This window comes from Falco naumanni, chromosome 8, assembly GCF_017639655.2.
Source record: "Falco naumanni isolate bFalNau1 chromosome 8, bFalNau1.pat, whole genome shotgun sequence".
In the NCBI taxonomy this organism is placed as follows: Eukaryota; Metazoa; Chordata; class Aves; order Falconiformes; family Falconidae; genus Falco; species Falco naumanni.
In genome coordinates, this window is record NC_054061.1 from 5,634,287 (window position 1) to 5,661,208 (window position 26,922).

Below are 26,922 nucleotides of genomic sequence, written 5' to 3' on the forward strand. Positions count from 1 at the left end.
ACAATGGAAAGCCCGTAAATAAAACAGAAATGCAGATCTCAGTCCTCCTCTCATGACATCTTGGTGAGAACAAGCCCTGACAGGAATAAAAAACCTCCCACACTAAGTAAAGCAATTCTGCTATTTATGCAGAAGGAAGAAGGAAAGCTGTATATCAAACAAATAATTACAAGAGCAGCTTTATCAGTCCCTGCTGATTACTCTCAGCTCGGTTTGATGATTCTGCCAGCGCTCCGCAGGTTGTTCAGAGAGGTGCATGTCACAACATTTTACTCTCAGTTCCTTCATTTATTAGCACCTACTGCTACCTGTCTCTTAGTCAAAAACCTTGACATACATTCAGAAATTGGTCTCCTGGAGTCTGTCAGGGAGATTTAAAAACCTATAAATCATTATTTTTATATGTACACATGCAACCTCAGACAGTCTCCACACACGCATATGAATGCATAACGATGTATTTCACGTGTTACATATGTATACGCAGTTACATAGAGGCACACACATTTTCCTATGAGTGCACACACCACCACCACCCCACCCCCCCAATATGCAAACACAGCAATTCAAGTAACTTGCTCATCGCTGCTCCAGTGGGACAACATTTCATTTGACTTTTCTTCTCAAATTTGCTGGACTATTAAATGGAAGAGGGTATAATCTTCATCTCAGAATATATCAATGCCTTCCGAAGAACAGCACCAGAGCTCCGACTGTCACCAATGTCAATTTATCACCAGTGTTAATTACGCTGTTTTTGAGCAATGCTCAGTTACCAGATCAGCACAAATTTTCTTGGATTTTTTTGCTCCTAATTGCCATGGTTTGCAAGCCTCCCTGAGATTTATGTCCAACTGCAAGGCATCCTTTGCGGCAACACCTCTGGGCTTTGGTGTGCACTGCCCAGCCGTGGGGACAGACACCCAAGCACCCGGTTCATGATGCTCATCCCCCCCCATCCTAAGCTCGCCTTTAAGAGCTGTGCACAGGATTGCAAGACTGGAAAACCAAGAGGTCAGAGCTGAGCCTGTCTGATGAATCCAGCCATGCACGCTTCCTAGCTAACTCCTCCCAAATATCCCCTCGGCCCTGGGCTCACGATGCACTGATGATGGCACTTGAACACAGGACCTCCCCCCCCTACCAGGGAAGGTGGACAGAGCACAGGGGCTACACTGGTGCAGCCAGCATCAGGCTCCGGTCCTAGGTATAGGTTTGGGTTATTTCATCCTAGCATCCCTGGAGTGCTCCAGACTGACAAGCAGGCTCTTGTGCTCTATGAATGGCATATGGACACATCTCCCTAAAAGAAATGAGCTCGTGAGCTTCTGGATTTCCCCTTCTGGAGCACCATCTGCACCTGCTCCCAGTCCCACCATCCGCTACTGCGGCGTGATGCGAGGCTGCCGGGCACACGCCAGCGCTTGGGTGCTCAGCAGCCCTGCGCTTCACGGAGGCGAGAAAGCATCATCATCTTCTGTAGCCATCCCCAAATTTAAACACATTCACGCTAGAATACGCTCAACCCACGCAAGTTCAACTTTCCTTTGGAGAGGCAAGGAGTCTTCCGCTGACAGATTTTCTCTGGCTGCATCAAGCACTTTTAAAAAAAAAAAAAAAAAGGAGGAAAAGAGGAGACTCTGCTGACATTTAGGATGACATTTAGGATAACACAGCAAGTCTGTAGCTGGAAAATAAATCCCTCAACTTCAGAAAGAGGAAATTTTAGCTGCAGCCCAAGCACCACAGCAGGTGGGGGTGCTGGGCCCACGTGGGTCCTGCTCAGGCTCCCACACCCCAGGGAAGCACCACACTCAGCCCTGACCACCTCTTCCCCAGCAGGCGAGAGGCAGGGGGGAGTCACCACGGAGCTGACTAATCGCTCATTAGCCAAAATTAACTCTGCAAGACAATTCTGTGATCACTGCTAAAAGTCTGTCATTAAAAGGGACTGCAGACATTAGTTCTTTGCTCCCTATCAAAGCACCAGCAAGGTGACGCTCTGGTTTCAGGATCAACAATCTGCTCTTGGAGAAACATGGGAATTGCCCGTGGTCCAGCCAGCTCACCCGCCTGCCTCTCACGCTGGCTGCCATCAGACGATCATAGAAAGGGACAAGAGCACTGCAGAGGGCTGAAATACAACAGTTTGCTCACTACAGCTGCCTCTTTCTGCGCCCAAGTAGTTAGAGACTAGTTGATACCCCGAAGCACAAGATTTAATAGCCATCCAAAACCTGCTATTGTTAGTTATTCTCAGAGCCCATATAAAAATTACAACCTTCAGGAACCAGCAAGCAGAAGCCTTCCGAGAGCTACGGTAGGGAGCTCAGTGAAACACATGCGTGTTTGAAGAGTTGACTTTAAATATTAGCGGACGATTTTTTTTTCTTGGCATCATTCCATTGATTTTTGTGGCATAAAACCCAGGGGTGAATATGGTCCAAGATATACACAAAATGAGCTAAATTCTGAACTGCACTTGCTGACCTCATAACTCTCCAGCAGTCGAAATGTGGGTTACAAAGCCAATTTCCATAAAGGACATGTTCAGTTAACAGTGGGAGACTGTGCTGACTCGAGCTGTGTGAGCACACTGCTGAGATATTTCCCACATAATCTACATTCATTCCATACTTTTTGGAAGTGCTCCTCAAAAGATGGTGTCAAGGGTGCAAATCCTATAGATCAGAAAGATATGTGACCCGTCAGGAAGCACAGAGCTTTTTTAACTCATTATTCTGGTGCTTTGACAAGCCACAAACAACACACACTGTTTTTCTTCCCCCCAGCCTCCAAGGCTGCAGGGTAGCAGCTTGCTTAGCGTATGGGCAGCCCAGCTGGGGACATATACCACCCTTCCACACTGCTTGAAAAAGGACATGCTACACAGGAACACAGTGAAAATCCCAACTTTTGTCTATGGATAGAGCCCAACATCAAAGGCTATATTCATTCATTCATTCGTTTCGCGCATTACTTGAGCAACAGTGAGGTTTTTAAAGCAGCAACTACCATTGTTACGAAATTGTACCATTTTAATAATAACAAACTACCTGACATAAAATTTGAATGTACACCAGAGCTGTTACCCCGTGGCTAAATATCTCACTCAATCTTCTAAGACTCCAGACCTGCCCAGACAGACATACACAATAGGACTTTAAACACTATAGGGGAATTTCTGGTAAAATTATGCATGTAAAGATATGCAAATACGCAGGATTTGCAAAAGGAAGAGTCTAGTGTCACCTGTAATCTCTCAAGGCTGTAGATATATATATGCAATTGAAGAAAAACCTTGACTTTCCACTCTGCATGGGAAATTGGATGAATCACATGCTCAAATTAGGCTGCCATCACCAGGTAGCTGGGGCCATATTCTAACCATTTTATTTCTGTTCAGCGGCCACAAACTCAACATGCCCTTGAAGTCAGTGTGACTATACAAAAAGTACACTTCTGCTTCACATGGATAAGGGTAGTCACCTCTGCTCCCCAGTTAAAACTGACTGCTCACGTAAATATTTACGGCTACAAGGTTAGACATCACATTTAAAAACTCAGTCTCTGGTTATTTGCAAATTTTATAACAGTGCTAATACCAAAACCACAAATGTGCAACTTGTCTTGAAATGTTTATTCAGCTAAATAATCATTTCAGTTTGAATAATTCTAAAGGAGCTGAGCCAGCAGCCTGTTTCAAACAAAGAATATTGACAGGAATGAGCAAACACTGGTTTATGCTCAATTTAAGGCGATAACTAGAAGAAACATACAGCCCACTGTCAACTGGATACAAAATAAGTAGTAATACATGATAGGAGAGAGAGCCCTCAAAGGCTATTTTAGTACTACTTAGAATTTAAATAATAATAGAGATTAGTGGTCAAGACAGCAGTGCATCCAAAACTTGCATGAATGTGTTCCCAGTGCAAAACACCCTGCACAGACCCAAACTTTGGGCACAGGACTCGGGTCGTGCTCACACAAACACTTACTGTCACAGGAGTTTGCAGAAGGATGGACACAGGACAAATGAAGATTTCATCCCTAAATGCTTTGCTGGCATGTCCCCAGCTGCAGCTATGATGGACACAGGGTATGAGAGCCTGATTAAGAAACAATCTGAACTCCATAAAGGAAAAACTGTGAAAGTGAGGAATGCAGTGAAGTGTGCAGCACTTGATGCAACCCAGACGTAGGTTTGAATGTTGGTTTGTAAACAATGCTAATTAGACCAGAAAAAATAAAAACGGCTCACACAAGCTTTTGTGAAAGTTTTCAGTAATACATCTGAGGAGGTGGAACACCATATACAAAAAGCAATGCCCCTTCTACTGGCTGCACTACAAGACCATTCTTGAGACACGGTGTATAGTTACTCTGCTCTTTGGGATGGCACTTTAAGAACCAGGATGCCTTCCTAGCATTTCAAATATTCAATTCCCCATTTCAGTAGTCCCTGCTGTACTTTTAGATGGCGCTGAAATTTCACAGTCTGTATTTCCTTAGTGACGTACGAAACTACTGAAAGAATCTATTTAGAAGGGAACCGGGGAGGTAAGCAGCTGGAAACCCATGATGAAGGAAAGACTACTGGTTACCTCCCTGAGGGAGATGGAGGAGAGTAAAAGTTAATGGAAGGATAATCAGGAACTCTTCAGGGATATCAGTTTATAGGCCAGGAGCACATATAACTGAGACTTGTTTGCATATCAAGAGACTACAGAGGAAGGTGTGACAGCCAAATGCAGCTTATAAAAATATGGCTATCTGTAAAGCTGATAGCTTCTTCGCATGTGAAAACACAATCCTAATGCTCAACTTGGCAAGTGAAGGCTAAATTACATCAATATGTCTGTTCTGGGCAGCCTGTACAGTGAAATCACTTCTTATGACATTTACAGCGTTTTCAGCAGACACGTGTGGGACTCAGAGAAACAAGTGGGTTTTTTAGGAATTTCAAGGATCCTTGCTTAAATTATCCACAAAAATGAAATACTCAAGCTTTAAAACAACAGGGTGGAATTGGGTGCCTTTCAATGGTCAGCGAAGAAAAAAAAGAACAACTGAAGAGAATGCTCAAAACCACATGATGCTGCAAGAACAGGGTAAAACGTAATTCAGCTTTAGACAGAGCTCTGGGTATTTAAGTTTTTCAGAGTTCTAACAGATTAAACTACAGAGAAGCTGCAGTGCCCAAAAGGCAAAGCTGTAACAGCTATTTACCTACTCCGAGAACACAAAAAGCAAAGTATGTCTGCAGTCATGTCACCTCACATGGAGGCCTCCCTGTATCTCAGCACGGCCAAGAGTCCCTGTCAATACTGGCATAGGAGCCATTTAGGGACATACAAGAAGTTTGTCCTTATCTGAATTTCTCCCATACTGTTAATAAGCATTTTTTCCAAGTATTATCTTCTAAACAGAGATATTTGTACAGGTTCCCTCATTCACATCAGTACTCCCACTCACGCCTGCTCTGCACATTTAACAATTCCCCCAGCTAGTCCCTGCAAGTGCCACCGCACCTCCAGCCAGATCCCTGTCCCGACCTTCCTGCCAAGGCCAGCACAAAACTCTCCTTCCCTTCCTGCTCTGGAACGGCTGGCAATATCGCTGCAGCCTATTAAACAGTGTGAAAGGGAAGGACTACTGAAAACATTTCACTGGGCTAAGCAATCAAACACAAGATTTTATTATTAGAATCTGTTTCGTCAAGAAGAAAGATATTGGCCAAGATAATCTCAGTCTATTTTGTGATCATTCCAGTGAAATCTTTCACGTTGGCCAAATCCAGAAATGTGTGGGAAATCAAGTTATTTAGCCCATTAGGTTTCTTTTACCATATTAATGACAAATATTAATCTTTATTGTCCAGGGCATTTTTAAGCATGTGCCTGTCATTCATAAATATATAATTGATTCCTTGGTTATAATTTTTATTAACATACTGAGTATTTAGACTTTCCAGGACTGTAGTCCATTTTATGATCTGACTCATTTCCCAGTGGGAACTCAATTCTGAAATTCCCAAATCCTCTACCATTAAACCACCCCTTTTCATGTTACATTGGCTCTTCATTGCACTTCACTGCCACACCACACACCATGAGAAGCCGGAGTTAAGAGGTTATTAGGATGCTCAGTCTGTCATTACTCAACGCCCATTTCTACAAAAGCCTCCAGGAGCTTCCAGTTTCCAAATGACCCTCCCACAAGGCAAGGTTTTGGCCCAGCACCATGCTTCCGTCCTCTCTAGTATCCTGTGATTTTTCTTCTCGCTCTCACATGAGCAAATCTTTGATAATTTTCACCTTCTCTAGGCAGTTCAATGAGACTTTTGATTTGCAAGGGAGTTCAGGCAGGAATTTTACCGGATGAATAGATTTGCTATCTGCATGCATTTCACTATCACATCAGCACTGGCTTTCTTCCAACCAGGAGACGTGGAAGAATCGTGAAGAGGTCTTTGTATTCAGACCAAGCTTTCTGCTGATCCGTGGGCACTATCTGTGGAGTGACTCTATGAAAATGACATCACTGTGTGGCAAACGTGTTCTTCCTACAGTAAATTTGTTTAGCATGCAAAGTCAAAACTGAGCTTTTTCAAATTGTCAGCATCTTGAGCTCAGTCTTGCAGCTAAATACCACGTTGTGTTCTTTCTACTCCATGTCTCACACATCAACAACGATATGAACTCGCCAACCAAACCTGAGCTGGCATTTTTTGTGATGACTCACAGAGCTGATTAAAATACAATTGCTCTCACAGACCTGGGCTGGTTCAAAACAGCAGCAAATGTATCAAAGAGGTGTCTGTTAATTCCCCACCCTTTGTTCAGAAAATTAAACACATACAGAGAAGAGACAGGTACAGTAATGGAGTATGCATTTTACCCTTAATTGTAACCACTTCAGCTCTTAACTAATGGGGCTTAATGTAGCTGTACATTATGATTTCAGATAGGCATCTTTACTCAGGCTGAGTTATGCACTCCATGAGTAGCAGTAACAAAACCGCGCACTCACCAACTGAAGCACTGAGAAATAAGGCCGGAATGAGACTCTGTAAGTTAAAGTGACATTTAGTAGCATAACAGCCACATAACCTCGAGATAGAGGCTCTTAACCTATAGCAGACTTATTTCTAACGCTGTGTTTGTCACAGATGACATGGCGTTACGTGCTCCCCAGACAGCAGTGACACACAATAGAGAAAACTTCAGTCTCTCTGAAGGCAAAAATATTTGTCCTTGTCACCCAGGGAAAGATGGCGACCCTAGCCCAGCATGTGTTGTAATCACACCAGCACAGCGAGCCCAGGGGGAGGAAAATTAAAGCAGCAAAGAGGTAGTGCCTACCTTTGGAATCGATTTATCTCAGGGCATGCCTATAGCCCTCCTCTGCGAGACACCACTGCTGCGCACTTTCTAAAGGAGTCAACACATACCGACCTCTGAACGCCAGCCAGGCTTTCCTGTATGAGCCCTGAATGTGACTCAGCGTGGGAATACATCTTCAAAGGTAAGAGTTTCAGACTGCATTCTCTTAAAAAAAAAAACACCTCCCAAACAAACAGTTCATTTCAAATCACTCTTCCTTCTCCCTTTTGTTTTTGTTTTTAATTGCACCAGGAATGAGCTTTCTTGGGCTACTATTTTAAAAGTCTAGGCCTAGGAGAAGTTCTGCCAAGTCCTAGCAAAACATAATGTAATTCTAAAATTACAGTCTGACAAACTGCTGCTTTGAGAGAACAATCATCTTCTAAATGACTAGGCAGGCTGTCTCAAATCGCTGCTTTACACGAGCTAGAGAAGGGCCACAAAAACGCATAGTGGTCACTGCTCTAACTGTGTAGCCCCCAGACTTCAAAGACATCCGAACATCACCGCATTGCTCACGAAAATCCCGGGGAATTGCTCTGCACTGTCCTTGCTTGGCCTGAATTCGGTTACTGAGCTGAAGTGTCAGGATGGTACCAAGGCAAGTCTGCTCATATCTTGTTACAACTCCAGATTGGTACCACACAGCTCCATCAAATAACAATAAATCATGTCTCACAAATAGAATTAAATCCCTTTGTGTTATTTAAGTTTGAGCTAGACCGAGCACTAGAGAATATTGCACAGACACTGCGCACACAGGGAACAGCCGCAATCACCTGAACGAGTCTGATGCTCTCTAGACAACAATCCAGGTTTGAGATGGAGGTGGGACTCAAAAAGCAGTGACGGATGATCTCTGGGTCTCACCAGAGAGAGGAGAATCATATATTTTTATTCCTCCAAACCCTCCTGTCAACAATAAAACATTGCCCAGCAGAAGCAACGTACTCCGGGATAATCCTGTAACATAGCTCTTCCTAATAAACTGGTGTGAAATGGCACCTCCATATCAAGGCCTGCTCTGGAATCCCACTTGGCACTTCTGGGGCCACAATGTGCTGGGAAGATTCGAGAAGCTCTCTAAGGGTGGAGAAAACACAGCGTGGCCTGCCCTTTTCTCTGCACAGCCACTCTGCAGGTACCAAGACGATGCACTGCGCAGAGCTGGCGATAAAGGGCCAGGAAGCAGCGGGCTGAAACCGAACCCAGGCTTCAGGGACACAACGCTACTCAGCGAAGCAGTCTGGAGAAAGTTCCAGCCACAGTGCTGTCTTTTAGCCCCAAACGAGCAAAACCAGCCCATGCCCTGCAGCCATCCACCCCGAGTCCAGGCTGAGGGACAGCGTGTGACGTGCTAGCCGCACTGCTGACAGCCCTGCTGGCAGGCAATGAACAGCTTTTTGTTGCTGGATGTGAACCCATGTCCTTCAGCTGGTTACCCAGAGGCCATCAGACTTTGAACCTGCATATCACCATGTCCATACGGCCAAGGCCAGTGCAAACCACCCACAGTGCCACCTCCCAAGGTGCAGGACCCCAACACCACCAGCAGCACAACCTGGGGCCACCTGCACTACAGCTGCTGCCTCCAAACAAGCAGGGTGAGAGGGTGAAAGCAAGGAAAACACGAGTTTTCAGGTGAATATTCGATCATGGCACAAGCTGATTTATCCAGGGTGGAATTCACCCCAGGAGGGAAGGGCAAATTCACTTTTAAGAGTTTACAGACTTGGAAAAAAAAAAAAATAAAAATCAAGCAGCTTGCCACGCTGCAGCCCAAAGCACGCATGTGTCCCTTCTTCCAGCTTCAGCAATCTGCAGAGCTCTACTTGCTGCTAGCTGCAACCTGGAGCATTAGCGCTGTACAAGATTTATGTTTAAAGCATATTAGTGACAGTTTTTAATGATGAAGGAGGCATTTTAGCAAACAGTAAATTCTGCAGAAGCTCTGTTTGGCAAAGTTATCAATAATCCTATTAATGACAAGGTGCAATTTACAGCAAACTGGCAGTGGAAAGGAGATAACAGGACTTACGTGAAACAAAAAGATAATACAATATTATTCCATTGACTCTGCTTTCTCTTAATTGCCTTGTTATGTACGCTCGGGGCACACAATCTATCACGGATGAAGTTGTTTGTTCATAAAAGCAGCACACAAGAGGTTTTTAATCCAAGATCCGTCTAGCTGCATTTGAGGATTTATTTCAAAGTTGTCTTTAATTTTTCTATTTTATGTAAGTTTATCCTAATATTAGCAAGCATTATTACTCTGAAAAGAAACTGCTGTGCTCAATTGTGCTATTCGTACCAGATTATGTGACTGCTTACTAAGGCTTTACCCAGTAAGGCTGTACAAAGAGACGTAATTTGCAAAACACACTGCAGACCTCATGTCACTCGTCCCTGTCCCCAGGTTTGCAGAAGGGCTGCTGGCCCTCAGGACAGGATCCAACTAATACTCATTTGTGCGTGTCCACGTGACCCATGTTCAACGTGCCAGGTTCAGTGCACGTATTATAAGAGACATCAAGAATACCATTTGCACAATTAGGAAGCAACTCTACTAAACTGAACGCCGTAATTTTCATATAACAAGCAAACTTTACCCCTAACAATGTTTCTGTCCTTCTAACACATGAAAAAAATGCTGGAAACTTTCAAGATTCTAGAAAGATGCATTTGAGGCTTTAAAATTTTTTTAAAATTGTTTTCTTTTCCACATTAACTCATCTTCAGGTGTCCGTGTAGGAGGGCAGACAGATGGTTACTCAGCTACGGAACTTGAGGCTATTCTGCTTTTGTAACAGTTCTGTCTTGGTAACAGCCAGCAGTCTAGAGAGAAGATAGGCTTCAGACCGGGCCAAAGTCCAAATACAGGGTAAGAGACTGTGGAAACATCATTTAAGGGAACTGCTCAGATCTGGCTTTTGTGTGGTTTTGCTTCAGCTTCGATTCCCAAGACTCACACAGATGGATTTGGTCATTACGCCATGAACAGCTAAAAAGCCCAAGGTGCACATTTTTATACCATATATAGTGCTAAGAATGTAAGCTATGCTGGGAATGAAGATGATGATAAATGAATTTATTTTATTTGTAGTTTTAATTATCGGGTAAATTCCATTTACCACCTAGAATGTGAATGTGTTTTATTACAATAATATGCCTCCGGCGTGAAGCCAAGACCGAGCTTCCAAGCAAGGGGGAGGGGGCATTAAATTGTGTTGGCTGGTGTTGAAAGCACTTGACATTTCTCCATTTCATTTCCTAGGTGCAACGTTATAAATAAGCTCAATAAACTGTTGCTTACAGACCTGGCCAATTTGAAACCCTACCTGATAGATTTATTTCAAGTATACCCTGTCCTCCAAAGCTGCTGGGAAACAACAACTTATCACTGCCAACCTGTTATTTCTAGATCTGACATTGCCTAGCATCAGCAAAGCCACTTCCAGTGCTTCTTTGCAGAGTTGCTGAAAGCAACTGGAAGCTGATGGTTGCCTGCACTCGTTGCTGAAGACACAGCAGATAAGCCAAGTGACATTTAGCTGTCCTACATCAATTGCACTTGCCAAATACAGAGACCACAAAAACGCAGAAACAGATTTTGACTTTCTCTATTCCACCATTTAGGAGAACTAGAGAATTATTCTTTGCTCAGGATAAAATCATTGGCCAATCTTTTTCTATAGCTCTACTCACGTAGCAACCAAATTGACTTGCACTAGAATAATTCAAAATTTCTCAGAACTTTCTCTCATAAAAGCCATCAGTTTGGCATTACCTGTCTGTGGCAAACAGAGCAAAAAAAAAAAAAAAAATAATCAGCTGAAGGTGTTTCTCCAGGTATGTGCTTGTTAAAACACACACACATGGCTGGCATCCTCCATGCAGATGACTGATGTTAAGAGGACTAGAACTTGGACTTTCCAATTTGTGGAGAGCCTTACCTTAAAAAAAACTGCACATGAGATAGTCACAGTCTGCTCTATTCAGGTACACAGTGAAATTAGTGAAACCAATTCAGTCCTGGGATCTGACGCCTTAGTGACAAGCAGCACAATTGCTTTGTACAGCTGATGCAAACTGAGAGCTCACACCACAAGATGCATTTGCAACACACACTGTCTTTGGGTTCTCTGATTCAGGATTTCGCACTCACGTTGTTACACTGCTCTGGCTGATTATTTCAGCTTGCAAATCACACCCTACCCTGTTCATCCCTTGACAAGGGGCGGTTTGCCACCCACCATCTTCTGCATGCCCAGAGTCCTGCAGCAGCATTTCCCTCTCACATATTCAAGGCAGCAGTTTGGCCTCTGATCCCAGCTGGAGCTGCTGGGCAGAGGGAGACAGTCCAAGAGATTTCCACATTATCGTGGCTCTCCATGAATGACTTCAAAGGAATGCACAGATCCTATCTTCATGAGATTAGCTGGAAGTGTACTGCCTGCGTAGGCAAGCTTGTTCCAGTCTTTTATCCTGTGCCTTACAGGATCTCCATACAGCAGAGACAATTCAAGACCACATTTGCCAAAGCCTCCTACACTGCACTGCGTCTGCAGGATGGTCATTTCCAGCTGCCAGAGCTAAAAGAGAGGATGGGACAATACTTACAGCCTCTCCTATATGTCAGAGAGGTGTTTATTCCAAGGTACACTGCAACTACCATTGTTTTGGTTAATAAGTATTCAAATCCTGTCCTGTTTTGAGTTCCAGAATTACTTTTACTAGTTAGTTTACACAACATACATAATTACATTTCCATGAATACAAACCCCATTTCCTGACATGCCTTTACATTCAAATAAACAGCTCAGCAACACATAAATGCATGTCTGAAGGACAGCAAGTCCCTGGGAGCTTTGGGTGCATCCTTACAGGAAGGAGCTTTGCCTGCAAAGTGGGGAACAGGAGCTGCGCCTGCCACGTACAGTAAACAGCACCATTTTGAAAAAGTACGTGTGGGTTCCTGTGTGCAGCTGCGAAGCCCAGGGGAAGCTCCATATGCTGTTAGATTTCTGCTTAGTGCTGTCAGATAGAGGTTGCTTGGGCTCTGCACAAGCTGCTGTGGATGGGGCTGGGTCAGTCCCTGCTCACAGCTCTGTACGAACACAAGTGCTCTTCCACAAGTCAGATTTCCAGTAGCACTGCAGCTGCACCAACTGCCAGGTATGCAATGAAGCTACTCACGCTAATGCTTTCAGTTGCACTTGTGAATTTTCAAAAGCATCTCCAAGTTTGACATACTCTCTGGATTTCCAGACACCCTACCAGGACAGCACTGGAGAACCAGGGACAGAGAAAAGGCACGTTCTCCGTACATTTCAGCCACTGCATAAGTTACCAGAGAGATCTCAAGTGAAAGAAACATAAGCTGAGCTTCACCTCCACGTCCTGCTCATGCCAGCTAGAAAAGGAATGATAGGGCAGAGAGAAAATCACACGGTTGTGGTTTTCTCCCAACAACCAGCTCAGTGTACTGGCAGGCTCCAGGCTGGGCTGCTGACTGCCATCCCAGCTCCAGGATCCAAACCCCTTTCGCTCCTCCCAGCCCGTGCACGCTGGGGGCACCTGGCAAGGCCTGCCTGCAGGGTGGTGCTGTCTCCTCACAAACTGAAATGTGAATGCACCTCAAAGTTACAGGGTGCCAAAGGTAAAGATGGTGCAAGTTTCCCTCTCCCAGATGAAACCTTGGGTTGTGCCAACCGGTCCTGCATTGTGCACATCTCAAACTGCTCCAGCTCCACATTAGCATTCTGGAGCACAGCTTTATCCTCCTGCCTCAGAGACCAGCCCCTGCTTTACATAAACCTTTAATGAAATGTTCTGCCTCAAGCACCAATGCCTATGAACAAAAGGCAGAGTTGAAGGAAAACATGGGTTTACCTCCAAAAAAAGCCAGAACAGTTCTACAGAGAGAACATGGAAATCCCACTCTCTGGGATCCCTGGAGCACCACTAAAGAGAAGGTAGGGCATCATGAAAAGCAAGAAGCTGGGAACAACTGTAAGTACTTTCCAGAAGGCAGGGAGGAATGCCGTTCAACTGTGGCAAGTGCTAGAACACAGCAGGACTGATCCAGTCTCCCAAAACACGTGTCTGGTTGATGCATATACAAGAGGTTGTAAAGCTGCATGTGCCAGGTCGCCAGCATCAAATGCTCCACAGCAATGAAACAGGCTTCCCACTGATGAGAAGACTGATGCTAAAACCTCCAGATTTAAAAACACATGCAGAAATCTATCAACTTTGTATTCCCTCTGGGATTCTGAGTGCTTACACTTAATGCTGTCAGGTGTTTCAAGTGCTTCTTTTACAAATTTAAAGGCTGTAAATGTTCATCTCCCCTTGCAACACAGGCTAAGTAGAAATAAGAATAGAAACTGATGCTGTACCATTGTGAATCAGTTTTAAATCACAGTTCCTAGTTCTAAGTACCATGAAACTAAAGAAAAAAATTGCAGGGGCCAGCAACAGAAAGCAGTAAGGACAGTTATGGCCCTGATGCAAAACAGTGACCAGGAAATGTTACAAGGTCCACAGAGCTAAGAACACAGGATTGCAATGCAAAGACATCAAGCATTTAGGGCTTCATACTATAACACTTGATTGATATTTTTCAGTCTACGGGAGTTAAGGCATGTATCTTCCATTAATCTTAATAGAAGTGTTTGTTTAAATCCCCAAGACTGCCTTGAAAAAAGTATTTCAGCTTCACAATCTGGATTGGATACCTAACGTTCATTTTTAATACTCACATCTGCATGTGGGCCCCAGGTCAGTAAATCATTTAAGAGTGCGCTTCAAAATGTAACAGCTAATAAGGCTACTCGTGCTCAAAATTAAGTAAACATAGAAATGTCCCATCCAGCAGAGACGGGGTTGCTCACATAGTGCTGTGTGTTGAACTGGTGCCTAAAACCTGCAGAGAGGCTGTGATAAGGAAATCACCATCTTGCTAATAAACACTATAGTGTTACCATGCTTATTCTTATAAATCAACAGGCAACATCCAAGACATGCTACGAGACAGACTGGTGTCTTGGAGACATCAATTACTTGTGTACCTTGGCTTTCTCATACATGTTTTGGGGTCCCAAATGAGGAATCTGAACGAAGTTCAAAAAGTGGACCCAACTGAACAGGTTTCAAATATTGCTTTAGTTTTTCTGAGCAGCGAGACTCCTGGACTGGGTTTTCCATATCATATAAACAGCTATTGTGAAGATTAAAAACAAAGCAAGAAAACCCTCCAACCCCCCCAAAACAACACCTTAAAGTAACAGTAATGTGGAGTAGAACAAGCTCTCCTCCCCAGCTAGATTTCAAATACACAAAATACAGAGGGCTTTGGCAATTTGAAATACCTTCAGCTTTGGCTCTCCTTCCTTCTGCAGGACAGCACAGAATGACCTGTGACAACAACTAAACTCAAGAACCTGAGCTGAGTATCCAAAGATGGGCAGGGGGTTGTTACACCCTTTGGGAGGAGGCATTTTGGGAAGGATCACCACCAACATTTGGACCTAATCTCCAACTTGGTAACTGAGGTCTCTGGAAGCGTGCAAGTATTTGGATCCCATCATCTGATTCTCACTTACCCCCAATCAGCATCAGTTTGACAATAAATTAATGACTTCATGCACACAACATTTTAGCTTTTTAAAGCCAAACCGCTATTTGTGGCTCTATTTTGAAACTCAAAACCCAACAATAATCATATAAAAGCCCAGAAGTTTCTACATGCAGGCACATCCAAGGTAAGCAGTAAGTACATAAGACAGCAGTTGGATGTTAAACATGATCTGGTGTGACCATATGTGGCACAAAGGTGAGATCCCACTCTCCTACCACTGCCTGTTGCCTTCCTTGCAACAGGCACAGCAACTGGTAGACGAGCTGAGTAAGTCTATTCAACCTGATGATCTAGCAGAAAATTAACACACCAAGAGGTAAAAAACCCTCCAAGTACTTCTCTGCCCCTTATTAAAACCAAACATTGCCCACAGGATGAGACCAGGGAGTCTGCTCCTTGTCAGCCACACAACCTGCAAACCTGAGGCAAAGGAGAGCGAGGAGATGCACAGCTCCAAAAGAAGAAAGAGACTGTCCCTTTTGGCATCAGTTCATGGGCAGGATCAAACCTTCAAGCCACGCTCTTGGTGAGCAAGTGGCATCCAGCACATGTGGGGGAGGAGACAAACTTGTGGGTTTATGGGGCTAGCCAGCAGACAGAGGCAGGTTTGCAGAATAATACAGCAGAACCAGTGCATGCAGAGATGCACACATAAAAATCACAGCACGCTGCTGGCAATCTGTGTGATACTTTCCCACAGCTGTGCCAAGAGGCACACTCAAAACGGGGCACATTTGGCCTCCCTCTGTACAGCTGTAAGCCTGGACGAAGTCCTGCCAAGCACAGAGGAGTGCCCTTCTTCACACCAAATCCCTCCCCACTCCCTGAAATCCTCCATGTATTTTGTAATTTGGAAGGAAGAGCAACGTGAAGAGCACATGTGAGAGAGGCAAGAGGACTCACCTACCCAGTGTGCACTCACGGTGCGGTGCTGAAGGTATATGGACTGTCTGTATGGGGGCAGCAGGCTCACGCCAGCAGGTGCCAGCCACAGTAGCTCACTGTTGCGTACTGCAGAAAATTCCACCTCCTGTGCCCACACCGTCCTAGAGCAGTACTCAGTTACCCAACTGAAAATATCTCTTACCCATTGCACTGGTACTGCCAGCAGAGAGAAAGCAAGCTGCAGTATTTTCTGCAGCCCTTTAGTCATATTCTCTCTGGTAAAGTTATTATCCCTGACTCTTCTGCAGGCAAACATGTTCGGGACCCACAGAGACCCCTACTCCTACATTATGGCAAGACAAGGACTTATGCGAAAAGGTACTTGGAGTCACAGCATGCCCTGCATAAAGAATGGGATTTCCTTGAACTCATTTATGTGTGAATGACAGCATCATTTTCAGAAAAAGCAGCTCATTTTGATCCTTCTGAGTAATTCCACTGATTGGAACCACCAGTAGATTGCTCTGTGGTTCATTGATTACACGCAATCTGAATAATTGCATTACTAAAATAGACTGGCTCGGGCACCACTGAAAACAAGTCAGAGCAGTGAGGGATGGCAGAAGCAGTGCACACACCTGTACGAGGGCCACCCGAGCACCCCCACACCAGGAGAACAGCAGAAGGTGCTCGTGCAGCTGCACAGAACTGACGTCCAGAGGGTCTGCAGCTCGTCTGTTCTTCCCTATGGCTGTATCTTGCTCCCAAGTGGATGGGCCACTTCGTGCTGTGGTCCCAGACGTGAATTTAGTATGCATGACGGTGTTCCTGAGGGCAGCGCCTACATGAAGTGATGCTAAACATGCTGACAAAGGCAAGGGAAGTGACCTGGAAATGATAAAGTGAAGCAAGGCAAAGGAACAAAGATGAAGTGGCCAAGGAGAAACGTTTGCATGCTTATATTGATAAAGCCTGCTGTGGAAAGGTGATGAGTTTTGTTTGATACAGTTAGTGCAGTGCAGGCATTGCTAGGTGTCTCTGGTTTGGGCAAAAGCTCTTTAGATTGGCAGCCAGAAGATTAATCTTGTGCTGCCCAGAAGTGGTGGGGGCTACACATGGAATAAAAAAAACCTACTTTAGTTTTTTGTCACGTAGAATATTATGTCAAATGGCAGAGACGCACTGTCCTGAGCACAGTAACAGCTTCCTGGCAGCAAGCACTGAGCTGCCATGCAATTCTGAGCAGCTTAAACTGTAATTCTCAAAGCTGAGGTCCCTTTCTCATAAGCAGCAACAGCAGAAACATTAATTTTAATATGCAGAAGGAATCACTTGTAAAATCAAAGATCAATATTAAAAACCTAAATGAGCTACTTTCATGACAGATGATGTTTTAAACACCGCAAGAGAGAAGAAACTTCCCTTAAATAGGTGCCAGTTAATTAATGAGATTTGGTAAATGAGTGCATTTCCTGCGCAACAAACTACAGACTTCCACTTCCAAAGTACATTATGTTAAATTGGACAAAGGCCCATTATTCTGGAATAAAAGATTGCCCACTGGAGGGTTCACACTAAAATAAGCATTCCAAGAATATCTTCATCCAGGAACACAAGCAGTGTATTTGCAAGTGGAGACCAAGCAACCCTTAAATATACTATTATCTCGTAAAGGAATTAGTGCAATCAAAGATTTAGCACTTAGTAGCTAAAGAAAACACGGCAGCTGGGCCTACTGGTTTATACAAAAGCTCAGGAGTCAGAGGGATGAGCTGCCTCTTGTGAATATAAGACCCTCGGGGCAGGTGTACACTCTGCAGCATAAAGCCATGAGCTGGCTCTGTACCCTGCGCTATACCACGCAGACATCACGTCTCTCAGTACCCAGGGAGCATAATATACTTTTATTTAAACAGTCAATTACAGAGTGAGCTAGTTTGTCTGGAGTTAGCTGACCATTTGGGCACCATGCCATATTGTGGGGTACGGACAGGACCGGGTGAGCATCCTTAGCATTATGCATAAGTCCACGGTGGACTTGGGCATTATCATCAAGTGGGTCTTGAGCACAAGATAGTGGTGGAGACCACAAATGGGATACGTGCTCCCACTTCATTCTGGAAGACACCCTCAACACCCAGACACCCTAAACTTGGTAAGACATAGCAAGAGCATCACTAAAAGTTGACAGAAGGACCAGACACAAGACCAGTGTGATTTCTAAGGACTCTTCCCAGCTCAACCTGTAACACTCCAAAGCCTCCACTTCCAAATTACTCCCCAAACCTTGCCTACAAAAAGCTTTATGCCAGCAGCGTGCTCAGCCCAGATGAAAGGATGGTGGACTTCTAAGTAGATAAGTCATTTGGGACAGACACCATCTTGATCACACTCTCCGGGTGTCCATTCTCTAGGCCAGCAGAAAATAATCCTTAGCAGACTACGTGCTACTGACACAGAAAGACTATTCAAGTTATTCTCTGGAATAATAAGCATCAACCTTACCTCCTCAGGAACATCTCTGAGCTCTCTCCCTGCGAACAGCCAAAGTCAACTCACCAGGATGCCAAACTCTTGACTTTCATTATGGCAAATTATTCACAGCAGAAGTGTCACTTTAGGACTGTAAAATTCCTTGCCATTATAAATATTTTCATATCATGACTTTCCTTCTCTTATACCTGTGGAGTCTTAGACCACACTGGTTTCTTCATCTTTAGACTATGCATAGCTGTTCCCACACAGAGGACAGTTCTCAACTTACTGGAACACAAAACAAGACTCACAAAACCCTCTCTAGACCTTCAGAAAGAAGCATTAGTATTAATTTCTTACAGCATGTTCCGTGATTTTTCCCATTCCCCCAAACAAATTTCCCTTTCCTACCAGAAGGCCCAATGACACACACACCACCTTCAGTACATATCAATATATCGATACAAAAGCCAATGCCTTACAGTACATCTCTTTGCCACTTTAATACCCTGACTTTTCCCTATGGCTGTTTGAACTAAATCCATTCTAAACCTTAACTGTATTTCTGTACCAATGATTTCCAATTCAAGGGCTTTGCATTGCCAATTACACACATGCACGCACATACCTACATGTGCATCTTCTGTTAATACTTTAAGCGATACTTGAATACTTTAACAACCTCTTCAAAGCCTTTTATGATTTTCCTCACAACACTATTTAGGCTACCAATTAACCCCACTGAAACATCACTGTTAGCTAATGATCTTAAAACAGCGGGCAGAGCCAGGACCACGCAGTCACCTTCTCATATGCAGGTACAAAGTCCTGGCTTGCCTATAACCATGTTTTTTTCTAACTTACCTAGGGAGGAAAACACTCAGTATTGCTTATTCACAACTCCACTGACCGACATCTGCGTTGGTAGTTCAGGGCAGGAGTGCTGCGCCACGCTACACGAACCATCACTTTTTCTTCAGTGATCCTTTTGGCACGGCCAGTGCTATTAGTTAACGCAGATTTTGCACGCTAAGAGAATGACTAGGACTGTACAGCAGCAGGACAGCAGACAGGCAGCCATAGCAGCTAGGACACATCGTGCTCCTGACCTCCTACAACACGCCAGCAGGGAGGAGCACTGCCTTCCATTTCCAGGCCCCATCTCACGCTGCCAGCCACCCCGAGGTGAGGACGTGGGCCGCAGGGTAACCTGTCACAGACAGGATAGGGCTGAAGTCTACGAAGGGCTTAACCCTCCCCACAGCTTGTGCCAAAACAGCTGGGGAAACAGCATGGAGTCTCCAGCAGGCTCAGTGCCCGGCCCTGTCCATGGGCACACCAGTCCCTTGGGCCAGGGGAGGGTGGCTGGGGGGCTGCCCAGTGGGAAAGGGCCTGGGGGCCAGTGGGCAGCAGCTGAACGTGAGCCCCCAGTGTGCCCAGGTGGCCAGCAAGGCCAACGGCATCCCGGCTGGTACCAGACATGGTGTGGCCAGCAGGCCCAGGGCAGTGCCTGTCCCCCTGTGCTGGGCACTGGTGGGGTCACACCGTGACCCCTGGGGTCAGTGTCGGGGCCCTCACTCCCAGAGGGACGCTGAGGGGCTGGAGCGTGTCCAGGGACGGGCAGGGGCTGGGGAAGGGGCTGGGGCACCAGCCTGATGGGGGGCGGCGGGGGGAGCTGGGGGTGCTCAGCCTGCAGAAAAGGAGGCTCAGGGGGGACCTTCTCGCTCCCCACAGCTGCCTGACAGGGGAGTGTAGGCAGGGGGGGGTCGGTCCCTTCTCCCAGGTGACAAGTGACAGGACAAGAGGAAACTGCCTCAAGTTGTGCCGGGGAGGTTTAGGTTGGAGATTAGGAAAAATTTCTTCACAGAAAGGGTGGTCAAGTGTTGGAACAGGCTGCCCAGGGAGGTGGTGGAGTCACCAGCCCTGGAGGTATTTAAAAATACCATGTAGATGTGGCGCTTAGGAACATGATTTAGTGGTGGGCTTGGCAGTGTTGGGTTAACAGTTGGACTTGATGATCTCAAAGGTCTTCTCCAGCCTAAAATGATTCTATGCTTCCCCAGAACAAGCAGCTATCTGTGTATCTATGGAGTCTTCAGGACCACATTGGTTCTCACCGTAGATGATACAAGGAAAACAAGAGCAGAAACAGTCCCTTCCACAAGTCCTGGCTGCTGGGTTTTCTTGCTGGTAGCAAGTGTTTGACTTCTCATAGTCTGGGTGTTTTTTAAGTTGAAGTCACCTGCAGTGTCCTGTTTGGGAAAGCATTTTCTAATGCTTTTTTGTGCACTGGGATAAATGCACATTTCTGTGCTCTGGTTAAAAATTCTGTCTTTTCCCTGATCAAAGGAACTGGAACTTCTGTGGTGCATAAACCACTACAGAAATAAAATTACACTTTTCCTATTATGAGCATGAAAAAAGAAAAAGCAAAACCTTCCTACATAAACATGATAGAACAGACACTGAAGTCGCATACTAAGCGTTTTACAGTGGTTTGAGAAAGAAATACAAAATTTGAAGTTAATATTCCTCATGGAATGAGATTAAAGATATTATTTTACACCCTACTTGAAACATCATAGTAATTTTCATCTGCACTAATAAAAGTAAATCATAAGCTGATCTTCCATGCATTAAAATTACCGTTTCATGCAACAGTCACAATGTTTGAGACTTATGTGCCCTTTGGAACTTCTGCCACAAACAGAGCTGAATTTAGGGACTGCTGAGTGCAAAAATTTATTATATGAATTCTTTCCAAAGGAGGATATTGTCACGTACAAAACGCAACGTGGGCAGCTAGAGAAAAGCATCCAGTACTGAGTAAAGACTCTAAGCTTTCAGGAGGAAAATATTTAGAACTGAACACTAAAAAAAAGAAAATAAAAATCATATGGCATGACATCAACTGTTGGGTGATCAGCAGAGCCCTGTTTGGAGCACAGTCGTCACCCAGACATATTAATGAATTCACGTGCAGTCCCCTTATCTGCAGCTCAGCCTCTACCTTTGCAGAGCAGGATACAACTGGCTGTTAGACATAAGTAGTTCAATATTCACTAGCCAAACGAGCCCCCACTTTGTGCTGCTGCTTGCAGTACAAATCATCTGCCCAAAGGTTTTTGTCAATCCCATCACCTGCTGTTTCACGAACACTGCGCCTAAAGACACCGTGCAATTCATCAACACTTCCAGACCTCCGCTGGGGTGTTCTCATAGCCTGAGTCCAAAGCTGGGAAACTGCAACCACTTTTTCAGCAATTCAAACAGAAAGCACTAGAAGACAGAAGGTTTAACCTCAAATTTGCATACAGCAACTTATCCTCACAATAGTTCACCCTTCGAAAACTTGCTACATAAAAATGGAGAATTGAAGCGGGCTGTTGCACGTTGGGAGTTTTTACTCCAAATCCTCCCAGGGAGTCTACAGCAGGCTTGCAAGTGCATGCTTTTCTTCTGCAACCCAGGACAGCAATACATTCAACTGTGCCAAAGCAGAATTGTCAGGCACACAGATTTAAGGAGGTAATACAGTAAGGCTCAGGGAGTAGATATAATCATAAAGAGATGCAGGCAGAAGTTGCTTCTTCCTTGCTCTTTACTATCAATCATCCCTATTGTTGTATGGGATGCAGAAGGCATAGCACAACTTCTTCAGAGGGAAAGGCGGCTGGGGTAACCTTCTCCTCTGCCACCCATGGCATACTCTGATGACTCAAATCCAAACCCAGCTTCCTCCGATCATCCTTGCTCTTCTGGCTAAGAAAAACCCAGCACAAATGGCTGCATTCAGGGGTGTAAGGCACCAGATGTACAAGGGTTTAATCTGCTCTAGCCAACACTGTCAAGTGAAAGTCTAAGTTGCTTAAGAGGTCAAAAATGACCTTTCTCAGATTCTTCTGTGTCTGCATTTCTACTGCTGAGCTCTGCAATAAGTCTCGGTGACATGCAGATTATCCGAAAAGCTCAGTAAAGCCATGGATAGGAAATGCCTAGGTACGGTAGAGATCCAATCTACATAAGCTGTCAAAAAAACTGCTTTCAAGTCTCTGGAAGCCATGCAGAAAAGATCTTCATAGTCATCTGCTTAGTTCCTGTAAGCACTCAGTCCCACAGGTCACACCGGGAAAAAAGTAATCCAGCAAACTGGGAAGCCCCATAACCATCTTTCTATTAGCACATGGGCTGAAGTCTGCTACCCCAGCGCTGGTGACGCTTGGTCACGCACGTTTCTCTCTCTCCACTGTATGCTTGAAAATGCTCTTTAAGACACAGCTATGTCAAATAGTCTTGTCACCATCTTCCAAATAACTCACATGAACGTCTTGCATTTTTCAAGTGGCATTGTAAAACACAGGGCTGCACATGCCACAAATACTGACATATTTCAGTAATACAATCCAGTAGCAGCATATGGAGAATATTTATATAGGTCTTTATTGTTTTTTATGAAAGGTAAATGACCCTTTTGAGGAAATGGTGACTTGTGCTGACAGTATCTTTGTTTTCAGAAAAAAAAACACCAACAGGGGGAGGGTCAGAGGCTTTGCAAATCTAACTTCAGGGTAAAAATCCCTTTGCTCCTTTTTTAGGAAAAAAAAATCTTCACTTCCTAAGGTTTTACTGTCGTTCATCCTATAAGTTGGTCTTGCTAAACTAGTTACTTGACACAGTAATTAGTAGAAATAGTAAGATACATATAAATACAATCCAGATATTGAGTCTTGAGACACAAATTTCCATGATTTAAAAGTCACCTCATTGATATACTTTCATATCTTAAGGTCAAGTACTTATAAATGAGGAAACTAGTGATTCTGCTCATCAGTGGAGAACTAACACTGTATTAGCTAGCTGCATGCACTGGTCTGCCACAGCATTCTCAAGCCATGGAAGCAGTAAGATTTCAGATGTCTAATTAAATCCTTTTACTTGTTGTTTTACTAATTGGGGTGGAGCAGTCTGGTCACAATTTTAGCTGTTGACAAAAGCAATTAAATAGAATGAGGCATTAATTCCTTCTTGATCTCCTGAAGAAACCAACACACGTTCAAACTCAAGAGAGAGAAACCAGAACTAGCAGGAGCGATGCGATATTAGCACATGAAGTCTCACGAAATAGAAAGCCACAAAACCAGCACTGGCTCCCCACAGTGCCAACAGCGGGGACCACTTCAGCGCTCCCAGCCCAAGCTGGTGAGGCACCAAAACCTCAAGTCTTCGCACTTGTGCTTTGCTTGCCGACAGCAGGAACACCCTTTGAAGGTCATGCCAAGGTGACTCTTAATTACTTTTTCCCCCCCCCCTTATGTTTTCTGGTATTCTGCCTTTGCTTTATAATATACCAGACTAAAGACTGCTTGCATTTCTTATGATATTCCATATTAGCTCATATCTATGCAAAAAGATCTCTTCCACTGCTAGGAATGAACCCAGCCCTCTTCTATTCTACTAGGAACAAGATTTTCAATATTTCTCAGTACTGTCAGAATGCAGAACATACGCACAGCCTCTTGTGAATCAAACAGTGCTTGTTCACAGCATGGAAATAAGCCAAGGTCAAAGCTGAAGAGGTTTGGGGTTTGGTTTTTTTTTTTTATTATTATTATTATTTTTTAAAGCTGGCCTATTGATAAAGGAGGACCTTGGCCTCACTCCCTCCTGTCACAAACCAATGAAGGAAACTGCTGGCTGAGCTGTGCCTTAGATGCTTTGCAGGTGTGAAAAGGGAAGAGGCCATCATGTGCAGGACCACTGCTCCATCCCAACCCAGCTCTACTGACCAGGACTTTGGCCCTGAGTTTGGGCAGGGGGTATTTTCCCATGGAATCAACCAGGCAGGTGCTGTGTCCACATTCATGGCTCTGGCACCATGGAAACCAGGAACTGTCTAGATTCACTGGGAAAGAAATTGGGCAAACCCATCCCCCTTCTGAGCTCCAAATTACTATGGAGACTTCAGCCAGAGCCACGTGAAAGACTGAAGCGATGCTCTCCCAAACACCTTTCCCCTGGGAGGACGTTTAAAAGTAAGACCTGCTAAGTTGAAAGTGTCAGTTTTTACTACTTTCCCTACAATTTTTGCTTTGGTTCCCCTCTCCATCCTTCTGGGACACTACTGGCTGGCTTCTGCCTTCAGTCCCGATGCACTTTTCCAAATCAGATCAGTACAAGGTCCCCAGGTCCTCAGGCAGCTTGTGAATCACACCTCGATGGGAATGAAACTGGGTTCCTTACTGTGCTCTTTATTCAGATGCTGGAAGGCCATTTGCGCACTGATGCTCATTGGCTTTCCCAAACCTTTGCAACAGAGGGCTAAGATTAGTCTTCAAGCTCCAGAGGAAGGTCTGCACCGAGGGAGAGTTTCTGCAGTTACCATGACGAAAAACGAGGAGCAGATCTCTTTCCCTTTGCAGCTGAAAGGCATCTGCTCCCCACTTCACCAAGCACCCCAGCGCACTGATGGGACAGGTCAGCACCCTCTCTTCCCTGTCTGCCTTCGGGAGGCCGGTGCAAGGAACAGTGCCAGATTTGTGTGGTATTTGTTTGCCCTCCCGAGGAAGGGCAAAGGCACAGCATAGCCCAAAGGAAGAGCAATACACGACTCAAGGGACCAGTCTGGCTTTTAAGGTGCCAGCACTTAACTCTTGTGCTCTGCTACATCACACAGCAGCCTCTGAACAAGTCCCATAATCTCACTGTCCCTCTGTTTCCGTCTATCAAAAGTGGGTAACAGCCTGTCTCTTAACACGGAAGGACGCCTTGACAAATGCACTAATTATCACCAGACACCCCACCCAAGCAAGCAAGAAAATAAAGGCCATTTATTTGCCTAAAACTCTTCCAGTTATAAAACCACTACCAGGAAACTCTACAAACCAAGACTCTGGAACCCCATTCAATTAAATCAATGAGAATTATATCATTAATTTATAAGAAAGCTCAAACCTAACAGGAAATTGTTTATACTGACCAGCATACAAAATCCTTTCATCGAGCCGCTCGGCGGTACCTCCGCTATCGAACAGCCTTTGCAGCCCAGCTGCACCTCCGCTGCTCCATTTGTCATCTCAATGCACCATTTGTTCCTCAGAACACAGATCATCTTACACAAAGCAGTTGTCATGCGTCTTCCTAGTCCCTACCATCCCAAGCACTTTACACATTCCTCTCCACATGTGCTCATAAAAATCACTTGCCATAAGAGTTTTTAAATGGGACTTGTCAAAACATCAAGATAGAAGATGTGCAAGACAGAACCTCAGATTTCTCGTGCTACATGCTGAAACACTCATACACACAGCCTTATACAATAGGCTTTTCTTTCCACAAACATACCACTGAGATATTTGGACATGGCTTGTAAAGGAGAAGAATCATGCTAGGAGGGGAGGCAAGAGAGAGAGAGACAGACAACAATCTTAAAAGGGAACTTCATGCATGTAAAAGCCTACAAAAAGCAAAACCTGGCTATCCGTAACAGAAACGATTAGGAAGTGATTTAAAGGAGTTTCGAAATACTGTTTCAGCGGTTGGTTGAACACCTCCTTTAGAACACAAACATTTGGCAGGCTATTTATAGGCCAAGGGGAAAAGCTCCTATTTCCCCTACCCAAGCACAGCAGGCCACAGTCTATTCTCAGTAAAGAACATAAATTTTGAACAATTCCAATAGACATGCACAAGTCACTGGATTTATCTCAATTTAACAGATTTCAGAAAACTTAAAGAAGTGATACTAGAGACAAGCCCTCTCAAAGACACTCAAATGTCTACTAGACCTACTATCGGGTAGATAGCAATTGCTGATTTATTGACCGCAAAACGCTGTGGATCAAGCCTTAGTATTTGCTAATATCTCTGCTGAAATTGGCCTTTAATGGTCCAATCCAACTCCCATTAATGAGAAAGGAAAACCACCTGTCTTCTTTAGTGGAGTTGAATGAAGTTGTAGCAGTTAGCATCTGATCAGTAAAAATAAAACAGTTGGATCAATTAGTCTTACTGGCTGCATTTTCTTCGATATGTAAACTTCAAATCTAGAGACACAACAGAGAAATTACACTGCTGTTTCCACATCAAAAAAACCAAACAAATGGTGTTGAGAAGTGGAAATCTACCTCTAATGCACTTGGGCGTAATTCAGAAGTAACCCTGGCGAAGCCAGGGCAGCTCCAGGAACATAAATACGAAGTGACAGGGAAATCCAGCCTACTATTCACATCACATATTTCATGGTTCTTTCTATTTCACAGTAATACACCAAGTTAAGCTGCTTATTAGATGGGCACATTCTCCGAACTGCAGCCAGACTTGTATTTTATGTTGGGCTTGCCATCAGTACTGACTGCCCTTTAATCATAATTCTGCTGTCATTTGTGGTTCCACTTGGGAAGATGCTTGCTTTAATACACAAACTGGGTAGCTTTTAGCACTGCTATGCCCCAGAAGAAAGAGGCATATGGGTAATGCCACAAGAGGGACTTAATCGTAACCATCCCTATTTATACAAACCTCTTGCACATT

The 26,922-nt window shown here is 44.5% G+C and overlaps 1 protein-coding gene and 1 long non-coding RNA gene across 2 annotated transcripts in view; one reads left to right on the top strand and one right to left on the bottom strand.

The window, feature by feature from the left end:
• RASGEF1C (RasGEF domain family member 1C) overlaps positions 1-26,922 on the bottom strand; it is a 74,759-nt gene that overhangs the window by 38,565 nt on the left and 9,272 nt on the right. The window lies entirely within an intron of this gene.
• On the top strand, positions 7,374-15,032 carry LOC121092615. The gene is made up of 3 exons (XR_005829351.1): positions 7,374-7,530; positions 10,131-10,406; positions 14,795-15,032. It is a non-coding gene; the product is annotated as an uncharacterized LOC121092615 (long non-coding RNA).